Raw genomic sequence first — 22,103 nt, 5'->3', positions numbered from 1 at the left:
CGCTTGCACAAAGACAGATAAAAATAAAACAGTCCCCCTTGATTTCCCATTTTAGATTTGAAGTATATTTTCTGTTCTTTGCTGGCAATGAAGTGAATTCTATTGAGAAGAGTCACATTTAATAAGACAAAGAGAATTTTCTAATTATGCTACCTGTCAAGATTGGAATCTATGGGATTGCAACTGCAATTGAAGAAACGGAGGAAGCAATTGCATACGGTCCCGTTTACTCTGGTGTATGATTACTATTTGCACTTAGATATTGCTAAATGTAAATCAAGCAAACACATAGACGTGCACTTTGAGGTAAACACCAAAAGGCGGGTTTCAGAATAGATTCTGCCATTCCCATTTCGATTTTCAGTAACCAATTTCCTGGGATTTTCTAATTCATCTATTGAAAACATAAACCACTGGAAATGAAAAAAAAAAAAAGAGGGGCAAAATTGCCTGCTTTGTTCTATAACCAGCTAATATGAAAACTTATAAAGACAAATATATTTATGCAATAAATAGATATTCATAATGGTGCATAATAAATACCCAGGAGAAGGAAATGACTTTTAGGAAAAATACATACTAGGGAAAATAGACTCAAAGACTCTAGAATGCTTCTGTATTTCTTTTTATTTTTGCCTAAATTTGTATTACAACTATGCAGACATCAATGAGAATCTCTCTATTATTCAAATGCTTGGAAGTTATCACACGCTGTTCTTCGTGAGCCTCTGGGGAACAGTTCCCTGTGCCCCATCAAACATCATTCTTTTTTTTTCCCCAGCATTGCAATTGTTGAAACACTATGGCACATTAAACAAGGAAAATAAACATTGTGCTTTCAATGGCTTTCTCACAGGGTATATCGACATGAATTGGCATACAATCAATTATCATAAATATTTCCATCTGCTAAAAGTAATTCTTCTAGTACCCAGATGATAATATTATAATTATGACAAACTGAAATTTTCCAAAATCACATTTTCAATGATGGGACGAAAAAAATTATTCAGCAAAATATGTAACAGTGGCGAGGTTATGATTAGGGATTTAGTTTTTAAAAAGTTGCCCTTTCATTTCCAAGAAAACAAATACTAAATCCACGAGGTTGCACGATTTCCTTTAGCTATATATATCCAAATGTTTCTGCTTTGTATAAGTTTCAAACAGGTGTTTCTAACTACTTAAGCCACAGTTTGGTTTGCTGACTATGCAGAGAGAATAGGATATTCTCAAAGCTTTAAAGCATTAATTGGAAAATTAGACTGAAAAGGAGTTTTTAAATAGCTGTTAGATACTTTCAAAAGAAATCTATCAATTATTATGGTACCAGTGCCTTATTTTTTTACAATAAGAAAGCCATTTGAATTAGTATATGATTTTTAAATAACTTTATGGATAAAGGTTCTGAATACAGAAACTTAAGGAAGGCTCCATCTCGTATCCACTATCTCATAATAGAATAGCCACATTTATGGCTGAATTGCTTTCCCTTAAATTCGTATATTGGTGTCCTAATACCTGGTTCCTAATAATGTGACTGTATTTGGAGACAGGATCTTTAGAGAGGTAATTATGTTAAAATGAGGTCCTTGGGGTGGGCCTTAATCCAATATGACTGATATCTTTATAAGAAAAGGAGATTAGGACAAAGAACGTATGGCGGGAAGATCCTCTGAAGACACAGGAGGAGATAGCTATCTCCAGGCCAAGGGGAGAGCCTGAAAGGACGCCAGCTCCACTGACATCTTGATCTCAGACTTAAACCCTTCAGAATCATGAGAAAATAAATTTCTGTTGTTTAAGCCATCCAGGTTGAGATACTTTTTATAGTAGCCCTAATATAACAACACAAAATCTTTAAATTTGCAAGTTCAAGCCTCTTTGCAATGTTACTGCATTTGACTCTCAATTTCTGGATAATGGACTGATATTAAGATTTCTTATTAAACTCTTCACATGGCATGATTTTGAATTCCATCTCTCATTTTCTGAAAAATAAATTCTTACAAATGATTGGATGATGTACACACAATCAGGATCGGATTAGTGGAGGCTGTGTTTATGGTTCATATCCTACACATATGTTGATACTCATTGATTTATGTTTAATTTTGAGCATTTCATTTACAATAATGTGATTAACTTCTTATTAGTAAATATAGACATGTGGTCCACAATGACATTTTAATCATGGACAGGCCACATATACAATGGTGGCCTCATAAGCTTATAGCAGAGCTGGAAATTTTCTATTGCTTAGTATTATAATGTCATAGCAAAATACATTTACTTATGTGTTTGGGGTGATGCTTATGGAACCAAATCTATTCTGCTGCCAGTTTTATAAAAGCATATCACAGCACATGTCATTATGTTTAGGACATAATACTTGATAATAATACTAAACTGCTGGGTTAATGGCTTACGTACTTACTGAATTATACCTTGTCTTGTTCTTTTAAAGTATACTCCTTCACTTATTTTTAAAAAAATAGCTAACCGTAAAACACTCCTAAGGAGATCCTTCAGGAGGTATTCCAGAGGAATGCATTGCTATCCTAGGAGACGACAACTCCATACCTGGGAGGGCCCCGAGGCCCTTGCAGAGGGACAGGGTGAGGAGGTGGACGATGGAGATATCAATGATTCTGACCCTGTGTAGGCTTAGGCTAATGTATCTCAGTTTTTAATAATAATATTTTAAAAGTAAATTTGAAAACATTAAAAATAGGAAACAGCTTACATAGGTAGAATAAAGACATAAAGAAAAAAATTTTGTTTGGCTATACAACATGTTTGTGTTCTAAGCTAAATGTTGCTAAAAGTCAAAAAGTTTAACATGTTCCAAGTTTGTAAAGTAAATAAGTTACACTTAGCTAAGGTTAATTTGTTACTGAAGAAATGTCTTAACATTGTAATTGGGTAAATGAGGTGAAGGCTATGTTAATTAGTAGATTGTAAGATTCCAATTTGTACAAATAATCAACACATTGAATCCCACAAAGGCATACATGTATTCATGACCTATGTACAAATGACTTAATAAAAAAAAAGAAAAAAGAAAAAGAAAAATATTTTCAATAAACTCAGCATAGCCCATGTGTACAGTGTACACTGTAAAGTCAACAGTAATATACAATAATGTCCTGGGCCTTCCCACTCACTCACGGACTCACCCAGAGAAATTTCCAGTCTGCAAGGTCCATTCACAGTAAGTGCCCTATACAAGTATACTGGTTTTTAAACTTTTCAACTATTTTTACTGTATGTTTCCTATGTTTGGATATGCTTAAATATGTAAGTACTTACCATTATGTTTCAATTGCCTGCAGTATTCAGTACCGTAACATGCTATACAGGTTTACAGCCTGGGAACAATGAGCCGAGCATACGGCCTAAATGTGTAGTAGGCTACACCATCCAGATTGTGTAAGTACACAATCAGCACAATGACAAAATTGTTTAACAATTCATTTCTCAAAATGTGTCCACATGGCTAAGCAGTTCATGACTTGTATTCATATGGTGCTAAACAAATTCTGTGTATATGGAATGGCAGGTTTTTTGTGGGATAATGTAATTTTTTCCAAGACATCCGTGATAACTAATATACATTAATAAAGTAATTTGAACTAACAGAGTATGTCACGATCTGAGTTGCTGAATAATAATTAACACTAAAAGTAACAGTAGTGATCTTGTATTAAGATGTTATCTGTTTCAGACAGTGAACATAAACACACACTGCTTCATTTAATTCCCATAATCTTACATTGTATCTCCATTTTAAGGAAAAATAAATCAACCTGTGAAATTTGGCCACGTGCCTAGATCACATAGCTAGTAAATATCAGAGAGTTGATTCAAACTAAGACGTATAATCTGGGAGCCAGTCATTCATACAGAGTCTCTTATTAATGAAATAAAGATGATGGCTCATCATTTCCTTTTACAGTTCTTCATGTTTAACATAAGCTTTTTAAAAATTCTCTTCTTCCTTAATTTGTTAACTTAAAAAAGGTAGATAATTAAAAGAACAATATTATACTGCCTCCATTTCAGGTATGTTGAACTCTAAGAACATTGGCAGTAACTATTTAACTAAAGTTAGAATAAATTTTTATAGACATTATTTAATAGTAGTCTAGAAAAATATACATTATTTGGAAGACACCAAGAGTATCATTCTTTGGGCTTGTTAAAGGGAAAAATGGAGTTACCCACCTATTCTTTTGTCCTAAATGCCGCCTCCTACTTTAAGGAATTAATAAACTTATTTTTCCTTGGAGTGGGGGTTTGGGCATATTTCTATTTTCAGAAGAAATGTTCCAACAGGGTTTTCTGTTAATATATGAAGCAAATTGTGAAGTGGAGAATTTATTTGAATAAAATAGAAATTCATTTTACTGAAAGCAAAGGAAATATAACTGATGGTGGCTGGAATAATTATTTATCTAACATTAGAAGAAGCTCAGATAAGGGCAACCCCTCAAAGTGTCGCTGTTCCAGTTCTCTGGTCACAGACCCTGGCTGCATTATATGTCTATCCCATCATCAGTGACGTATGGACATCGTCTTGATGCTTTTTACTTCATGCTTATAAAATGGCTGTCACACTCCAGGCATCACATCTACATCCAAAACACAAAGGAAATCAACCAAAAAACCAGTGAAGCAAAGGTTGAAATTCCCAAAAGTAGGTTCTACTTTTATAAATTTTCCTCTAAGTGCCACTCTAGAACTTTTCTTTACATTTCATCGTCCATGTCTAAGACAAGATATAGCTCTAAGGGAGTTGGAGAAAATAAGTATTTTTACTTTCTGGATTTCATAACAGAGAATCAATAAGAAAGGAAATATAACTTTTTCTCCATGGTAACTAATTCAAGCCTTCTTTAATCACTCTATAAAATAGTCAAACTGTACAACTTCTTCCTTGAAAAAAGAATTCATGCAGTTTTCTTAATAGTAAAGCAAAACGAGCATTTGTGTTTGCCTTCAGGAAAACAATGCAGGACACAAGTGGGAATATCGTGGTCAATTTGACAATTTTTCTTACTGGGAAATGGTCACGCAGCACTTGGAGGATTTGTAGCAGAGCGGAAAGTGGCAAATCAAGCCTATTTCTTAGAAGACTAATAAAAGTAGAAAGTAGAAGTACAAAGTAAACCTAAGTCTCAGGAGTGACGCTAGATATTATTAATCAAAAAGTCTGACACACACAACATGCATAACAAATGTTTGTTAGATACATAGGTCGATGAAGTAATGAGGGTTCTAAAAAGATTTGAGAGCTATTTCTTGACTAATTTCTATAGTACTTATAGCAAAAATAATTTAATTTATTCTCATGCATCATTATTTTTTTCAGAAAAATATAGTGAATAACATAATCCATGAAAGGCCTTCAAGGTCTTTAAAAGAAACATATTGTTGTTGATATTGATAATGAGATTATACAATGAGAATAATTTAAAATTACAGAATTGAGATTTTTTTTATCCTACCAAGATTAAAATTGAGTTATCTTGTCCATAAAGAAAACATCTTGTTCATTCAAAATGTTTAAACTTTTGAAAAATTCAGAAAAAATTTCTTTTAAAAATTGTTTACAACTAAAAAAATGATTTGTAGATTTTGGCAAAAATTCTGTTATCACCCATGCAGAATTACTGCTATGTAATTTGCTTTTTTTTTTTTTTTTTTTAAACTAAGTAGAAGGAAAAAGCAAAGTAAACATTGTATTAATTCTTATTTTCTAACTGGAGTTGATTTTTCAACCACAGGTAGAGAAGGTTAAATGTATCATAGTTTGAAGTTGAAATTAAGGAAACAAAGCTTGAGGTTTTGAGATTCAGAAGTTTCTAGAAGGATTTGTAGGGCAGAATTCCAAAGAGCAGGGAACAAAACAGAGACAGTGTCATTATATCTTTCTCTGAGTACTGAGTACCAGTCTGTCATGCATAGGGTAAAGCTTTAAGGGACCTGCAAAAGACAACTGCAGGAAAGTAAGTAATTAGTGGGTATCTATGTCATAGAGAGATCTGGGAATAATTCAAGTCCCAATCATCAAATTGAAAGAACTTATTGTGCAAACTGTGTGTGCGTGTGTGCACACGTGCATGTGTGTTCATGGCTTTTAATAAAGACTCGAACAGGTTAGGCTTTATTAGTGAATTAAAACTAGCTCTAGATTAAAGACTATCCAGACTCACTTCATAAAAGCTTAAAATAAATCTCAAAAAACTGACATTATTATGCAAGGAGTTTAGCTACCTGCCAGAATGAAGAAGGATTTTCTTTAAAGTAATATAACCATTCAGGCATGGTGACTTTTATGTATAATCCTAGCAATTTGGTGGGCCAATGTGGGAAGTCCACTTGAGGCCAGCCTGAGCAACACAGCAAGACTTGTGTCTAAAATAAATAATAAATAAATATAACCAGCCAGGCATGATTGTGTGTGCTTATAGTCCTAGCAGCTCAGGAGGCCAAGGTGGGGAGATCAATTGAGCCCAGTAGTTTGAGGTTACACTGAGCTAAGATGGTGCCACTGTACTATATCCTGGGCAACAGAATAAGTCCCTGTCTCAAAAAAAAAGAAAGAAAGAAATACAACATAATGTAACATAATCTAGCATTAAACATTGTACAATTTTACAATTCACAACAACATCTAGTGTAATTAAAATTTACCAAACATGGGAAACATGGGATAAAACAGAAAAATGTATTCCATATTCAGAACAAGCAGTCCTTAAGAATAGTCACAAAAGTTAAGGAAAATGATAGAATAAGCAGATAAGAACTTTAAAACAGCTATTGTATATAGGTGTATATAAAGATGATCTCAAACTTAAAGACAAACATGGAAATAATGAGGAGAGAGATCTAACATACAAAGTGGAACCAAATGGAATTCTGGAGATAAAAATATAGCACCTAAAATAAAATTTTCACTTTCTGGAATTTAATTTATAAAACACTACAAAAAAAACTCAGTAATCTTGAAGACATAGCAAAAGGAATTATACATTTTTAAATGTAGCAGAGAAAGTTAAAACCAATGGTCTAACAGATTTAATTAGAGATCCAGTAAAAGATTAAGGAAAGAAACTGTGCTTTTGGGGTCAATCTAAGAATCCTTTGCCAAACCCAGAGTCATTAAGACTTACCCTTGTGTTTTTCTCTGAGAGATTCACAGTTTTAGCTCTTATTTTTAGTTCATCAGTCCAGTTTGAATTAATTTTTATATGTGTTTGAAGGTAGAGGTTCAACTACATCTTTCCATGTGAATGTCTAGTTGTCTTAGTATTATTTTGTAAGAAGATTATTCTTTTCTCCATTGATCAATGTTGGTGCTCTTGTTAAAAATCAATTAGCCTTAAAGGCATGGCCAATTATTTCTGGACCCTCAAAGTATCTCATTGGGGAGTTTCATTTGCATTTTAAATGACTAAGTATATTGAACATATGTTCATGGGTTCAGTGACCATTTGTATATCTCTTGTGGTGAAATGTCAGGTCCACTCTGACCATTACTTAAACTGAGTTTGGGGAGTTTTTGTTTTTGTTTTTTTTTGTAGCTGAGTTGTGAGAATTCTATATATTCTGGACACTAGAATTTAACAAATCTGATTTGAAAATATTTTCTGCCATTGTAGAGTTTGTCTTTCTCACTTTTCTGATAGTATTCGTTGATGAACAAAAGTTTTTAAATTTGATGGAGTTAGATTTATTTTGCTTTATTCATTTGTCAATATGATATTATCTTGATTACTATTGCTTATTGTAAACTTTTAAATTAACATTTTTTTCTCATCAGACAGGTGTTATCTATTCTACATCTTTTGCCTTTCTATATGATTGTTTGTTTGTTTATATCTAAAAAATTGCTTGCTGAGATTCTTTTTAATTTGTGCAAATTTATGGGGCATTTGAGAAATTTTGTTACATGTATAATGTATAATGATCAAATTGTGGTAGCCAGGGTGTCCTTTGCCTGAGAACATTACCTTTTTCTTACGTATAGCCATCTACTGTGCTAGCAAACATTAAGCTGATTCTATCTTACTGTTTTATATCCTGGAACCCACTTCACTTCATCCTCGTACCTCTCCCTACTCACACTTCCTACTCTCTGCTACCTTTTCCCAACATCTATCTCCATGTGTTCAAACTTTTTAGTTCCCACATATAGGTCAGAACATACCATACCACTTAGATATCTTTTTGCGCCTGGTTTAAGATAATGACTTCCATTTTCATCTATGTTGCTCTAACGGGGGATTTATTTTTCCTTATTGACAAATAATATTCTTTGTGTGTGTGTGTGTGTGTGTACATATTTTCTTTATCCATTCATTTGTTGATGGACACTTCCATTGATTCAATATCTTTGTTATTATTAATAGTCCTGCATTCAACTTGTGAGTGCAGGCATCACTTAGATATGTTCCTTTCTTTTTCTTTGGATAGATACTCAGTAGTAGGATTGCTAGAGCTTATAGTAGTTTAATTTTTAGTTTTTTGAGAAATCTCCATAGTTTTGTTATAATAATACTAGTTTATATTGTCATCAATAGTGTGTAAGAGTTACCCTTTCTGTACATTCTTATTAATGTCTGTCATTTTTCAGCTTTTTAGTAATAACTATTCCGATTGGGGCAAGATGATATCTCATTTTCGTTTTGGTATGCATTTCTTCAATGACTAATGCTTTGACTATTTTTTCATGTACCTATTGGCTATCTGTATATCTTATTTTGAGAAATGTTTATTCATTTTTTAATGTGGTTATTTGGAATTTTTTTTCCTGTTCATTTGTTTGAGATCCTTATATGTTCTAGATATTGTTCCCTATAAGATGAATAGTTTATAAATATTTTCTCACTTTCAAAAGTTGTCTCTTTGTTGATTATTTCTTTCACCATACAGAAGCATTTTAGTTTGATTAAGTCCCATTTGTTTGCTTTTGGTTCTGTTGCCTGGGCTTTTGAGGTATTAGTCATAAATTCTTTGTCTAGAACAACGACTAGGAAAGTTTTTCCTAGGTTTTCTTCTAGTATTTTTATAGTTTCATGTCTTATATTTCAGTCTTTAATTGATTTTGAGTTGACTTTTGTACACTGAGAGAGAGAGAAGTCCAGTTTCATTGTTCTGCATGTGGCTATCCAGTTTTTTCAGCACAATTTATTAAACAGGGTGTCCTTTCTGCAGTGTAAGTTCTTATTAGCTTTGTCAAAATCAGTTGGATGTAAATATGTGGTTTTATTTCTGGGTTTTCTATTCCTTTCCATTGGTCAATGAATATATTTTTATACTAACACCATGTTGTTCTGTTTTCTATAGACTTGTGTTGTATTTTAAAGTCAGGTCTGCTACAGCTGTAGCTTAATGTTTTTGGTCAGGATTGCTTCAGCTATTTGGGCTCTTTCCTGGTTCTATATGAGTTTTAGAATTTTTTTTCTAATTCTATGAGGAATGACATTGGTATTGTGATAGGGTTTGCATTGAATCTTTAGAGTGCTTTGGGCAGTGTTACCATTTTCAAGATATTAATTCTTCTGATCATTGAGCACAGGCATTAGTGTTTTGTAAATTTCTTTGTAGAGATCTTTCACATCTTTTGTTGAATTTATTTCTAGGTATTTTATTTTTTGTAGCTATTGTAAATCAGACTGCCTTCTTGATCTTTCTCACCTAGAATATTATTTGCATATAGAAATGTCACTAATTTGGTAGAATGAGTTTGTATTCTGTAGCTTTACTAAATTTATTTTTTTTTAGTTTTATAGTAGATTTTTTAGGTTCTTCTAGATATAAGATCATATAATCAACAACAAAAAAAACAACTTGACCACCTTTATTTTCCAATTTTGATGTTTATTTCTTTCTCTTGCCTTCTGGCTAGGACTTCCAGCATGAAGTTGAAAAGGAGTGGTGGTGAAAGTGGGCATTTTTGAGTTGTCCCATTTCTTAAAGGAAAGTATTTCAATTTTTCTTTCAGATAAAATATTATAGGTTTATTTAAAACTTAATTCTCACCTTGAATAGGCAAAATACAAACTCCACAAAATGTTCATTTTACTTTGTAGTTTACAAATATACAAAATAGAAGTTTGCTTAAATTTATATTACATATTTATTAAGGCAAGGAACTATATAGAAAAAAACATTTGTTCTGCTTAAAGCATACTTGGGAATAAAACCATCGTACAAATTATTGCACATCTGAAATCACAGTGTATAACAGACTGTCTACATAAAAACATTAAAGTAAACCAGGTGTATTTACCTGACTTAGGTCATAAATGTAGATTGGAAGACAAAAATAGATTTATTTTCCTTGTCAAAGTATGTAGCAGTTCGAGAACTTTGGCTTCCTCATTTGGTACCTTTAGAACCAGGACTCACCAAGCACCATCAATTTTTAGGCCATTAGAACACATTTTCAGTATCTGAATTTCTTTCTTTTCTTCTAGCATAATAATGGCCTTTAGAAGGAAAAAGTAAATACAAGGTGATCTTTATGCTTATATTGCATCATAAAACAATTCAAGGGAATTCTGGTCTTCCCTCTCCCAACTCATGGATCTAATTTATACCCTAATAGCCACAACTTCCAGTCACCCCCTTGGCTTTTTTGTTAAGTCCAGGAATATTCAAGTTGGATTTAAAATTGGAATGATAGAAGATCCAGTCACAGATCCCGTCAGTTCTTTGATTTTTGACTTTTGGCTTGCTAGTGTTTCCTGATAATTCATTCACAAGTTGACTCAGGTGGGAACTTGACCATGATTGTTGCCCTTTCCAGCTAGGCTCTTGCCCTCCTCCTTGGGAAGATAATGTGAAAGGTATAAAATACTGAATTCTCTTCTGGCAGTGTGGGTCATATTCAATTTTTCCCCATTTAGCGTTATATTAGTTCTGGGTTTGATAAGTACATGACCTTCATTAGTTTGAGAAATGTTTATTGAAAGGTTTTATCATGAAGATAATCTTCTCTTCTTGAATTTTATCAACTATTTCTCCTACATCTATTGAAATGATCATATAGGATTTTGTCCTTTATTTTGTTGTTATATTTTTATTGATTTGCATATTTTTAAGAATCCTTGCCTTCCTAATATAAATCCTACTTGATTATGATGTATTCTTTTCATTGTGCTATTAAATTTGGTTTGCTAGAATTTTGTTAAGGATTTTTGACTGGTTTTCTTCAAAGATATTGACCGGTAATTTTCTTTTGTGTGTGCCCCTGTCTGCTTTTGGAATCAGGATAATAGTGGCTGTACAGAATGACTTAGGAAGAATTCTTTACTCTTTTACTTTTTGGAATAGTTTCAAGAGATTGGTAGTAGTTCTTCTTTGTACATTTAGTAAAATTTGGCTGTGAATCCACCTGGTCCTGGGCTTTTCTTTGTTGGGAGGTGTTATATTACTGATCCCATGTTGCTACTCATTATATTATTGGTATGTTCAGGTTTCCTGTTTTTTCCTCATTCAGTCTTGGTAGATTGTATATTTCCAGGAATTTATTCAATTTTTTCTAAGTTTCTGGGAAAATCTATAGTGTATAATTGTTCATAATAATCTTTAATGATCTTTTATACTTCTTTGGCATCAATTGTAATGTCTCATTTTTAATTTCTGATTTTATTTATTTGATTTCTTTCTCTTCTTGTCTTGATTACTAGCTAGTGGTTTATCCCATTTTGTTTACCTTATCAAAAAGAGAACTTCATTTCTTTGATTTGTATTTTTTTTAGCCTCGACTTCATTCAGTTCTGTTCTGACCTTTCTTTATTTCTTTCCTTCTGCTAATTGTGTGTTTGATTGTCTTCTTGCTTTCCTAGTTCCTTCAGGTACATTATTAGATTGTTAGTTTGTAAACATTTTCTACTTTTTAAATGTAGGCATTTGTGGCTATGAACTTCCTTCTTAACAATTCCTTTACTATATACCAGAATTTTTTGTAGGTTGTGTTTCCATTTCTTTTTTATTTTAAAGAATTTTTTCACTTTTCATCTTAATTACTTTATTGGTTCATTCATCATTCAGAAGCATAGGTTTAATTTTTATATATTTGTATAGTTTCCAGAATTATTCTTGCTATTGATTTCTAGCTGTATTTAATTGTATTCTTAGAAGATATTTCATATAATTTTGATTTTTTAAAATTTCTTGAGACTTGTTTGGGGGCTTAATGTATGGTATATACTGGAGAATGTTCCATGTGCTAATAAAAAGAATGTATATTCTGCCATTGTGATAGAATGTCTGTTAGATTTCTTTGGTCTAAAGTTCTAGTATAAGTCCAATGTTTCTTTGTTTCTTTGTTGATTTTCTGACTAGAGAATAAGCCTATTGCTAAGGGGGAGTTGTTAAATCCCCCCCACTATTATTGTTTGGCAATTTACATTTTAGCTCTAGTAATACTTCTGTTCTGAATCTGTGTTCTCCATTGTTGGGTACATATATATTTAAATTGTATCATCTTGCTGAATTGATCCCTTTATCATTATATAATTACCTTCTTTATCTTTTCTACTGTTCTTGACTTAAATTCTATAATACATATATTTATAGTACTCCTATTTCCTTTTGGTTAAAACTCATATATATATATATATATATATACATTACTCCTATATTTACTCCCTTTCCTTTTGTTTCTGATTACATGGAATGTTTTTTCCATCCCTTTGCTTTCAATAAATATATGTATTTACTAGTAAGGTCAGTTTCTTGTTAAGTAGTATATAGTTGTATCATGATTTCTAAATAATCCATTCATAATCATTCTCTGCCTTTTAAGAGGGAAATTTAATCCACGTATATTCAAAATTATTACTGCTATGTAAAGTTATATTCCTGTTTTATTGTTGATTGTTTTCTGGTAGTTTTAGCTATAATTTCTTACCTGTTCTCTTATAGTTTATTACTAAGGTTAATGGATTTCTATAATGGTACAATTTGTATTTTCTTCAATGAATTCTTTAGTTTTAGGTTTCTTATTTGGTTGTTTTTGTTTTTAATGATAAAGTTTTCATTTATACCTTAAATTCTATTTTTGATTTCTTAGTATTGTTTTTTACAATTCTCTTTTATCTCATTAAAATACTTTGAAACCAATATTTCAAAATTTTTATCGTGAGGTTTTAGAAAGGGTCTGAAGATTCAGCGCAAGGTCTCTCCCTCAAGTAGATCTATCCTATGATCTCTTAGTATGTTAGATTCAGGCATTGCATTTTTGCCTCACTTGCCTCCTAACATGGCTGTGTGAACACTCTTTAACCTAGCTATGTGAACACTCTTGGCTCTCTTGCCTATCCCAGAAGTGACAACCTTAGTTTTTGTAATGTCCCTGTCTCTGCACTACTTGTTCCCAGGACTTGCAATTTGTCAGAGAGGCTAAACTAACAGCTTCCTATGTTAGTTTCAGAGTTTGGGAGGGTTGAGGGGGTTCTGCTGTATGAATGTGGATCACTGGAAATCTCTCCTTCATCCTTTCTCCAAATTGGAAAGTCACTTCTGGCTCCCAGCTGATTCTGACCAAGGAGGCTGTCTCCCCTTTAATTTTCTGCTTTTTGTGTACCCAGTCACCTCCTTATTGAATTACAATGGTCTTTCCTGAATAATGTATTCAGAGTGTTCTGTCTATACATTATTTTGGTTCTTCAGCTTGGAAGAGAAAGGGATGAAATGCTTCTAGTCAGTTATCTCGAACCCCTCCCTCTTGTGCTAGGATTTTAATTGGAATTGCATTGAATCTATTAATTGTGAAGAACTGATGTAGTTAACATTACAGAGTCTTCTAATCCATATGCACAAAATATCATGATCTTTATTCAAATAGTCTTCAATTTACATCCTTATATTTTTGTAGCTTTTGACATGTAGATCCTGTAAACATTTATTTAGTATTAATAGCTAATTCTGAACTTTTTAACAATGTTGATTCTACTGATTCATGAATAAGATATGTTTTTCCATTTGTTTGTGTCATCTGTGATTTCTTTCCTCAGTGTTTTGTAGTTCTCTTTGTAGAGAACTTTCATCTCCTTGGTTAAGTATATTCCTATTTATTTTATTTTTGTTGTAGCTATTATGAATGGTATTGAGTCTTTAATTTGATTCTCAGCTTAACTGTTACCGGTGTGTAGGAATCATACTGATTTGTGCATATCGATTTAGTAATATGAGACTTTGCTGAATGTATATATCAATTCTAGGAGTACCTTGATGAATGGCTATACAGAAAGTAATAGTTTGATCTCTTCTTTCAAGATTAGATAGCTTTCTTTCTTTCTCTTGCATGATTGCTCTGGCTTGGACTTCCAGAGTTATGCTGAATAGATGTGGTGACAGTGGGAACCCTTGCTTTGTTCCAGTTCTAAGGGGGAATGCTTTAAGTTTTCCCCATTCAGTATTATGTTGGCTGTGGATTTCCCATATGTGGCTTTTATATGCTCCTTCCGTGATTAATTTTTTGAGGATTTTTGTAATGAAAGGATGCTGTACTTTGTTAAGTGCCTTTTCTGCATTTATTGAGAGGATTATGTGTTTTGTTTTGTTTTATTTCCTTCTGTTTATGTGATGAATCACATTTATTGGTTCACTTATGTTGAATCATTCTTACATCCCTGAGATGAAGCCTACTTGGTCATGATGGATTATTTTTTTAATGTGCTTAATTATTTCACTTTTGCATGCTATTATGAAGGATATTTTTAAAAAATATAACTCAAATTATTCAATAATTATAGGTTGGAAAGTAATTAGCATTTGTAGATTAAGCTAATGCCCTGCAATATTGACATACTTGTTAATCAGTTCCAGGTTTTTGATTGATTGATTGTGATCTTTCTAGGTAGATAATTATGACATCTTTGAAAAAAACTTATTTTTACTTCTTTCTTTACATATAAATACTTTTATTTCAGTTTGTATCATTTCACTACTTAGGATTTTCAGTACAATTCATTGGTGGCAGAGGCCTTTCATGTCTTTTTTTTTCTGGTTTAGTGAAGATGTCTAATTTTTCATCATTTATGTTAACTCTCATATTTTTGTAGATGTTCTTTATCAAATTAAATGAATTCCCTTTATTCCTACATTGCTGAGAACTTTTTTTATTATTGATGTGTGTTTGATTGTGTAATGTTTTATCCACATTAGTTGATATATGATTTTTCTTCTTTAGCCTGTTGATGCATAGGTTTGCATTAATGATTGTGTATGCTTGAACCAGCCTTGCATATTTGGAACAAATCTCCCTTATCCAATGTATATAATTCTTTTTATACATTTTTTGGATTTTAGTCTTACTCTTTTATTAGATATTAAATCATGGGAGATAGAAGATCCCAAAGATTTTTATATAATAGTGTCTTCTGTCTTTAGTTTGGAAAGTATTTCAGGTGACAAAATAAATTGCTACTCTTTTAAAGAGTATATGAAGAAAGTTGGACAGAGTTATGGTTTGAATATGGTTTGTTTCTTCTCACCAAAACAAAGTTTGAAATTTTACCACCAATATGGCTGTGTTTGAAAGTGGAGTCTAATAAGCAGTGTTTGGAGTTTGGAGGGGTTTGGATCTCTCATAAATTGCCTAATGGTTTTCCTGTGGAAGCAAGTGACTTCTCATTCTTTAGAATGGGACTAATTCTCATGGAAATTATTTAGTTCATCTTAGAGTATGTTGAAATGAAATTAGGTCACCCATTAGGTTTTCCCTTTTTTGCATATGTTTGATTGTCCTTTGCCCTTCTCTACCATGTTGTGACACAGCACTAAAGACCTTGCCATAAGCTGGGACCATGCACTTGACTTATGAGCCTACAGGATTGTAGGATAAATAAAACCTCTTTCCTCTATAAATCACCTAGTTTTTGTTGCTCTTTCATAGCAACACATAAACAAGTAAAATAGGCAGTTTTTACATAAATACCCAAACACCAGAAACAGCAAAAACAGGGAAAAGATTACATACATAATAAGGGTTCACAAAGATATTTAGAGATGGTAGCTATAGGAAAATTGTTAGAGACAAAAAATTTGCAGAAGAGAGGGGAACACTTTTACACTGCTGGTGGGACTGCAAATGTATACAACCTTTTTGGAAGAAAGTATGGATAACCCTCAAAGAACTCAAGCTATACCTCCCATTTGATACTGTAATCCCATTACTGGGCATCTACCTAGAAAGGAAAAAATCCTTTTATCATAAGGAAACGTGCACTAGACTCTTTACTGAAGCTCAATTTACAATTGCCAAAATGTGGAAACAGCCTAAATGCCCACCAACCCAGGAATGGATTAACAAGCTGTGGTATATGTATACCATGAAATACTATTCAGCCATTAAAAAATGTAGACTTTACAGCCTTCATATTAACATGGATGAAAGTGGAACACATTATTCTTAGTAAATCATCACAAGAATGAAGAAGCATGAATCCTATGTATTCAATTTAGATATGAGGACAATTAATGACAAGGGGAGGGGGTGAGCAGAGAGAGGAAGAAGGAGGGAAGAGTGGGGAAGGGATTAGCAGAGAGAGGGAAGAAGGGGGGTCTCGGTGTGTGGCACACCTTTTGGGGACAAGACATGATTATAAGAGGGACTTTACCTAACAAATGCAATCAATGAAACCTGGTTTCTTGTACCCTCAATGAATCCCCAACGATAAATTAAAAAAAAATTTTTTTTTCAGAAGAAAAAGAAAGTCCTAATAGTGAGAACATCAAAAAGATATGTCAAGTTTTGAGAAAAAGTGCATCAGACTGGACTGGAAGATCTTATCCTTCCTCAGTACTTAAAACCAGCATGCTATGCCCACTATTTCTCTCTTGAGATCCAGTATTTCCTCTTACTTTTTTCTTCTACAAAGAAAAGAGAACTTGAGAAAGAGAACTTGAAATTTTTTATTATTCATAGAAAATATACATGTGCTTTTTATTTTATAAAATCCCTTTAGCTGAAAGAACTGCTTTGATGCAGGTCTTGATTGACATTTCTTCTTGTAGAGGAGGTGAAGAATTCTTACTTAAGAAAAGATGATATGATACAAATAGAGCTATTCTATGTTATTTTCCTCATCTCATAATTCCATGACAATTTAGAACAAAGTCATATTATGGTTTCTTTTTTGCAAAGTTTTGATGATAATAATGATAATGACTATGATGATGATGATCCTCATTTTCTCACTTCCTGCAGCCATCAATATGTCTTGCACTATCACAATTGGAAAACTGTGTTCTAATGTTTCACTAATAATTGAAAAATAAAATGCTTTATATCTGGTTGTAATTATGACATGTAAAGAGTTTAAAAATTGTTACCCTGTCCTTACAAGAAGAAAAACAAAAACTGAACTTACTGAAACTTTTCTTGTACCCATCAGAGAACTGAGGTTGTGAGCAAATTGTTACTTAATCTGTAGAGACAGGAAAATTCTGAGTTAAAGCCAAGATATAGTTTTCTAGAGCAGTAGCCACCCACTGGAATGCTAACTGCTAGGTGCACTTAACCTGGTAATTTTGATGGATTGTTGGAGATAAATGTAGACTAGCATACAAGTTTAAAACTCCTTTGCAGCTGCAGCTTTGGGAAACTGCATACTTTGGGAGTTTTGCCATTCAGGAACTATACCATTTTGCAATAAGAAGATCAGTTTATTGATCCAAGAGAGATCCACTATGGCTGTGGCAAAGACAGGTAAAGAATAATCATTATAATATATGCCCAGCACATTCTCCATAATAAATGCCTACATCTAGAATAAAAGGTTTTACTGGAGGCTTATTATACCTGAAAGAACATAACAACTTTAACTCAAGTCCTTTCTTATTTTCTGTCTAATTAAAGGAGGATAAAAAGGCTATAGTGATGAAAAAACCCTTGCGTAGGTAAAAGTTCAGACATACAAGTTGACTAAATGACTGGACTTTAATTAGAAGATTGTAGAACATGTCCATTCCTTCACATATGACCACCACTTTAACAGGCCTCCATTATAATAATAGATTACAGCTAAAATAACTGCAAAATGCAAACTCTGAAGAGGATTATTTGGAGAAGTCAAGAGGAAAGACAAAAAAGTCACTAGAGGAATTTAAGCCTTTGGTATCTACAGCTATGGTAAACATTAAACATAGCTCAACTTCTAAGCAGATTGAAATAAATCCTCACACTAATGACCTACTCAAACTGGTTCCTGATATCTAATACAGATGTCTACAGGGTCCTCAAACTTTTTAAACAGGGGCCAATTCACTGTCCCTCAGACCTTTGGATGGCCAGATGGTGTGCCCCGGGATGATTCAGCTGCTAAGCAGGACAGACAGTGGTGGCAAAAACACCCAGCGGGCCAGATAAGTATCCTAGGTGGGCTGCATGTGGCCCACGGGCCATAGATTGAGGACCCCTGGGTCAAAAATTTCACAGCATGCAGAAATATAAGAAAAGGTGTATAAGAGAAAAAAACAACATCATAAGTAGACTCAGAAAAGACATAGACGGTAAATTTGTCAGAAAGAGAATTTAAAATAAGTATTATTAATATGTTAAAGTCTGATATAAGAGCAGATTGATAATGAAAAAAGAGAGATATAAATTCCAAGAAAATCCAAAGGAAATCTCTAAAATATTTAAAAATATTATAAAAAAAGAAGTATGCCTTTGATGAAGTCATTTTTAAATTGTCATTTCTTAAGACAAATTAAGAAAAATCAGTGTTCTTAAAATAGGTCAGAAATTTCACAAATTGAAATACAATGAGGAAAAAAAAGAATGACTAAAACAGAACAGAATATCACAATTGCAGAACAATGTTGTGTTACATATATGTAACCTGAAGAAGAAATTAGAGTGGAAAACATTTTTGAAGTAACAATGGGAGAGAACTTACCAAAGTAATGGCAGACACAGAAGAACAAACTGAAACTCATAGACCCCCCCCAGCACAATAAATATATTTTAAAAATTACACCAATACATATTACATTCAGACTGTAGGAAACCAAAGAGAAAGAAAATAATCTTGAAATAAGACAAAGAAAATTAAAACATCAAAACTATAGAGAAGAATGGATAAAAGTTATGGTAAGCTCATGGCCAGAAAGACAAGACAAGACATTGGATTTAAGTAAGCACTTAAATAAATTGTGAAAAGGAAAAGAAAAAAAGACTAACTTAAAATTCTATATCCATCAAAACCATTCTATAAAGATAAAGAAAATATAAAGATATTTTCTGACAATCAAAAATGGAAGATATTTACATGTGTTGGGTACCATGCACATTATCTGGGTCAAGGGCACACTTATAATTTTGACTCAACCTGTACAAAAAACAAAGGATACAAACAAAACATGTTTATTGCCTAATATTCTGAAATAAAAATAAATAAGTAAATATAAGAAATTTATTAATGCTAAACCATCTTTTCAAAAGTGTAAAAAGAAGTCTTGAGGTAGAAGTTCATCAGCCAAAAATTCAGATCTACATAAATAGAAGAAGAGAAATTTATATATTATACCACTCAACATCAGAAGAATCCACATTCTTTTTAAGATCACATTAAACATTCCCCCCGATAGACCATATTCTGGCACATAATATATACTTAAATTGAAAAATAGATAAATTATATAAATATGTTCTCAGATTCTAGTAAAAATAAACTAAAAATTAATGATAGAAAAACAGCTGGAAAATTCCAAAATATTTAAAGATTAAACAATATACCTTTAAATAACACATGGTCCAAGGAACAAGTCTCAGGAGAAACTTGAAAGATATTTCACCTAATTGAAAATGTAGTATGTCAAAATGTGAGAGTGAGCAGAAGCAGTGCTTTGATGGGAATTTATTCCATTAAGAGCATGTATTAGAAGACATGAAAAATCCCCAAACCAATTCCTCAGTTCTCACATTAAGAACCTAAAGAAAGAACAACCAGTTAAACTTAAGACAATGAGAAATAAATAAATAATACCATTTAGAGCCAAAATGAATGATAATTACAACAGAAGAAAATAGAAGAAGCCAACTAGATCAAGACTTGTTTTTTGAAAAATCAGTAACATTGGTAAACCTCTATCCAAATTCAGCAAAAGACAGAAACACAAATTACAAATCTCCGAAAAGAAAGGTTTATCACTCTTAAAATCATAAGCATTTAAAGAATAAGAAGCAATTTCATAAAAACCTCCTACTAGCATTAAAATTGCTAAAATTCACAAAAACTGAAAATACCAATTGCTTGTGAGAATGTAGAACAAGAACTTCTACTCATTGTGGGTTGCAGTAAGAATTTATATGACTGCCTTGAAAGATAGTTTGGAAGAGTATCATTGCTGAAAACATAGTGAACACTTAGGGATCTAAAAATAGACCTGCCATTTGATCCTGCAATTCCTCTACTAGGTATATATCCAGAAGTCCAAAAATCACATCATAACAAAGATATTTGTACCAGAATGTTTACTGCAGCCCAATTCATAATTTCTAAGTCATGGAAGAAGCCCAAGTTTCCATTGACCCACGAATTGATCAATAAATTGTGGTGTATGTACACCATGGAATGTTATGCAGGCTTAAAGAAAGATGGAGACTTTGCCGCTTTCATGTTTACATGGATGGAGCTAGAACATATTCTTCTTAGCAAAGTATCTCGAGAATGGAAGAAAAAGTATCAATATACTTAGCCCTACTATGAAACCAAGTTATAGCTTTCGTAATTATAGCCCAAGAATGTGGGGAAAGGGAAGAGGGAGGGGAGGGGGGAGGATGGGTGGAGGAAGGTAATTGGTGGGCCCACACCTACAGTGCATCTTACAAGGGAACATGTGAAATTTACTAAATGTAGAATATAAATGTCTTAACACAATAACTAAGAGGGTGCTGTGAAGGCTATGTTAACCAGTTTGATGAAAATATTTCAGATTGTATATAAAACCAGCACATTTTACCCCATGATTGCATTAATGTACACAGCTATGATTTAATAATTAAAAACCAAACAAACAAAAAGACATGTATAAATCTTTCACATGTGAAAGTCAAAGAAGTCCATCTAAAATGTCTATATATTATGATCTACAAATTATGAAATTCTATAAAGTGGTCACTTTAAAAGTAAAAAGACCAGTGATTACTAAGACTTCAGGGAAAGGAGAAAAAGCTGAACAGATGAAGCACAGTAATTTTTTAGGGTAATGAAACCTCTTTTTATGATACTGTAGTGCTGAATATCTAACACTATGTATTTGTCAAAACTCCTGTGGGCACAAAGAGTGAATCTTAGCATACACAAATTTTGAAAAATCACTTAGGATGTCAGGAACTACTAGGATATAATGATATTGTGACTAATATATCTATAGTACAGATATATGAAAAAGATTCTCACTAAAGTGGGTGGGGGGAAAAAGATGCTGATGAAAGGAAGTCTAAAATCAATAGGTACTATAAAATTAAAGTACCAGTATCTTTCAGTACTCTGATGAAATTATTGCCCAAAGGACTATGTGCTAACTATTCTGATACTAATATACACATGCACCCCCACACATATATGCACACCTATAGACACATCTATACACACCCCCACACCCATACATAAATATACATAGCCTCCACACATATATGCATATATATGCATACACACACACATATACATATATGTGTATATATGCCAGAATTGACAAATAAATATGTATTATATATTTATTTCAGATTACTGTGAGGGTACAAAAGATTAGGTGACATTGTTTGTATTTGTTAGGTGAAGTGCTTATTGTAGTTGTGCCCTACATTCAGGAGGTGTGCTGTATTCCGTCACATTGTACCCACTAGGTGGGAGTGCACCAAAGACAAATGTATATTAATTATGAGAGTGAAATTATGAGATTATTTACTGTAGGATTAGGAGGTTACATATACTCAAATTCTGTAGTCTAGAATAATTCATGTTTTAAAGGATTACTGTTGTAGTATGAATGTATGTTTTGCTTGAAGTGAATACAGATGGTTACACAGGAAGTACTTATTGATATGCAGATATACCTAATTGGTAAACATACAT

The sequence above is a fragment of the Otolemur garnettii genome, unplaced genomic scaffold (assembly GCF_000181295.1).
Source record: "Otolemur garnettii isolate 467f Iridium unplaced genomic scaffold, OtoGar3 scaffold00163, whole genome shotgun sequence".
In the NCBI taxonomy this organism is placed as follows: domain Eukaryota; kingdom Metazoa; phylum Chordata; class Mammalia; order Primates; family Galagidae; genus Otolemur; species Otolemur garnettii.
This window is presented reverse-complemented; position numbering follows the sequence as displayed.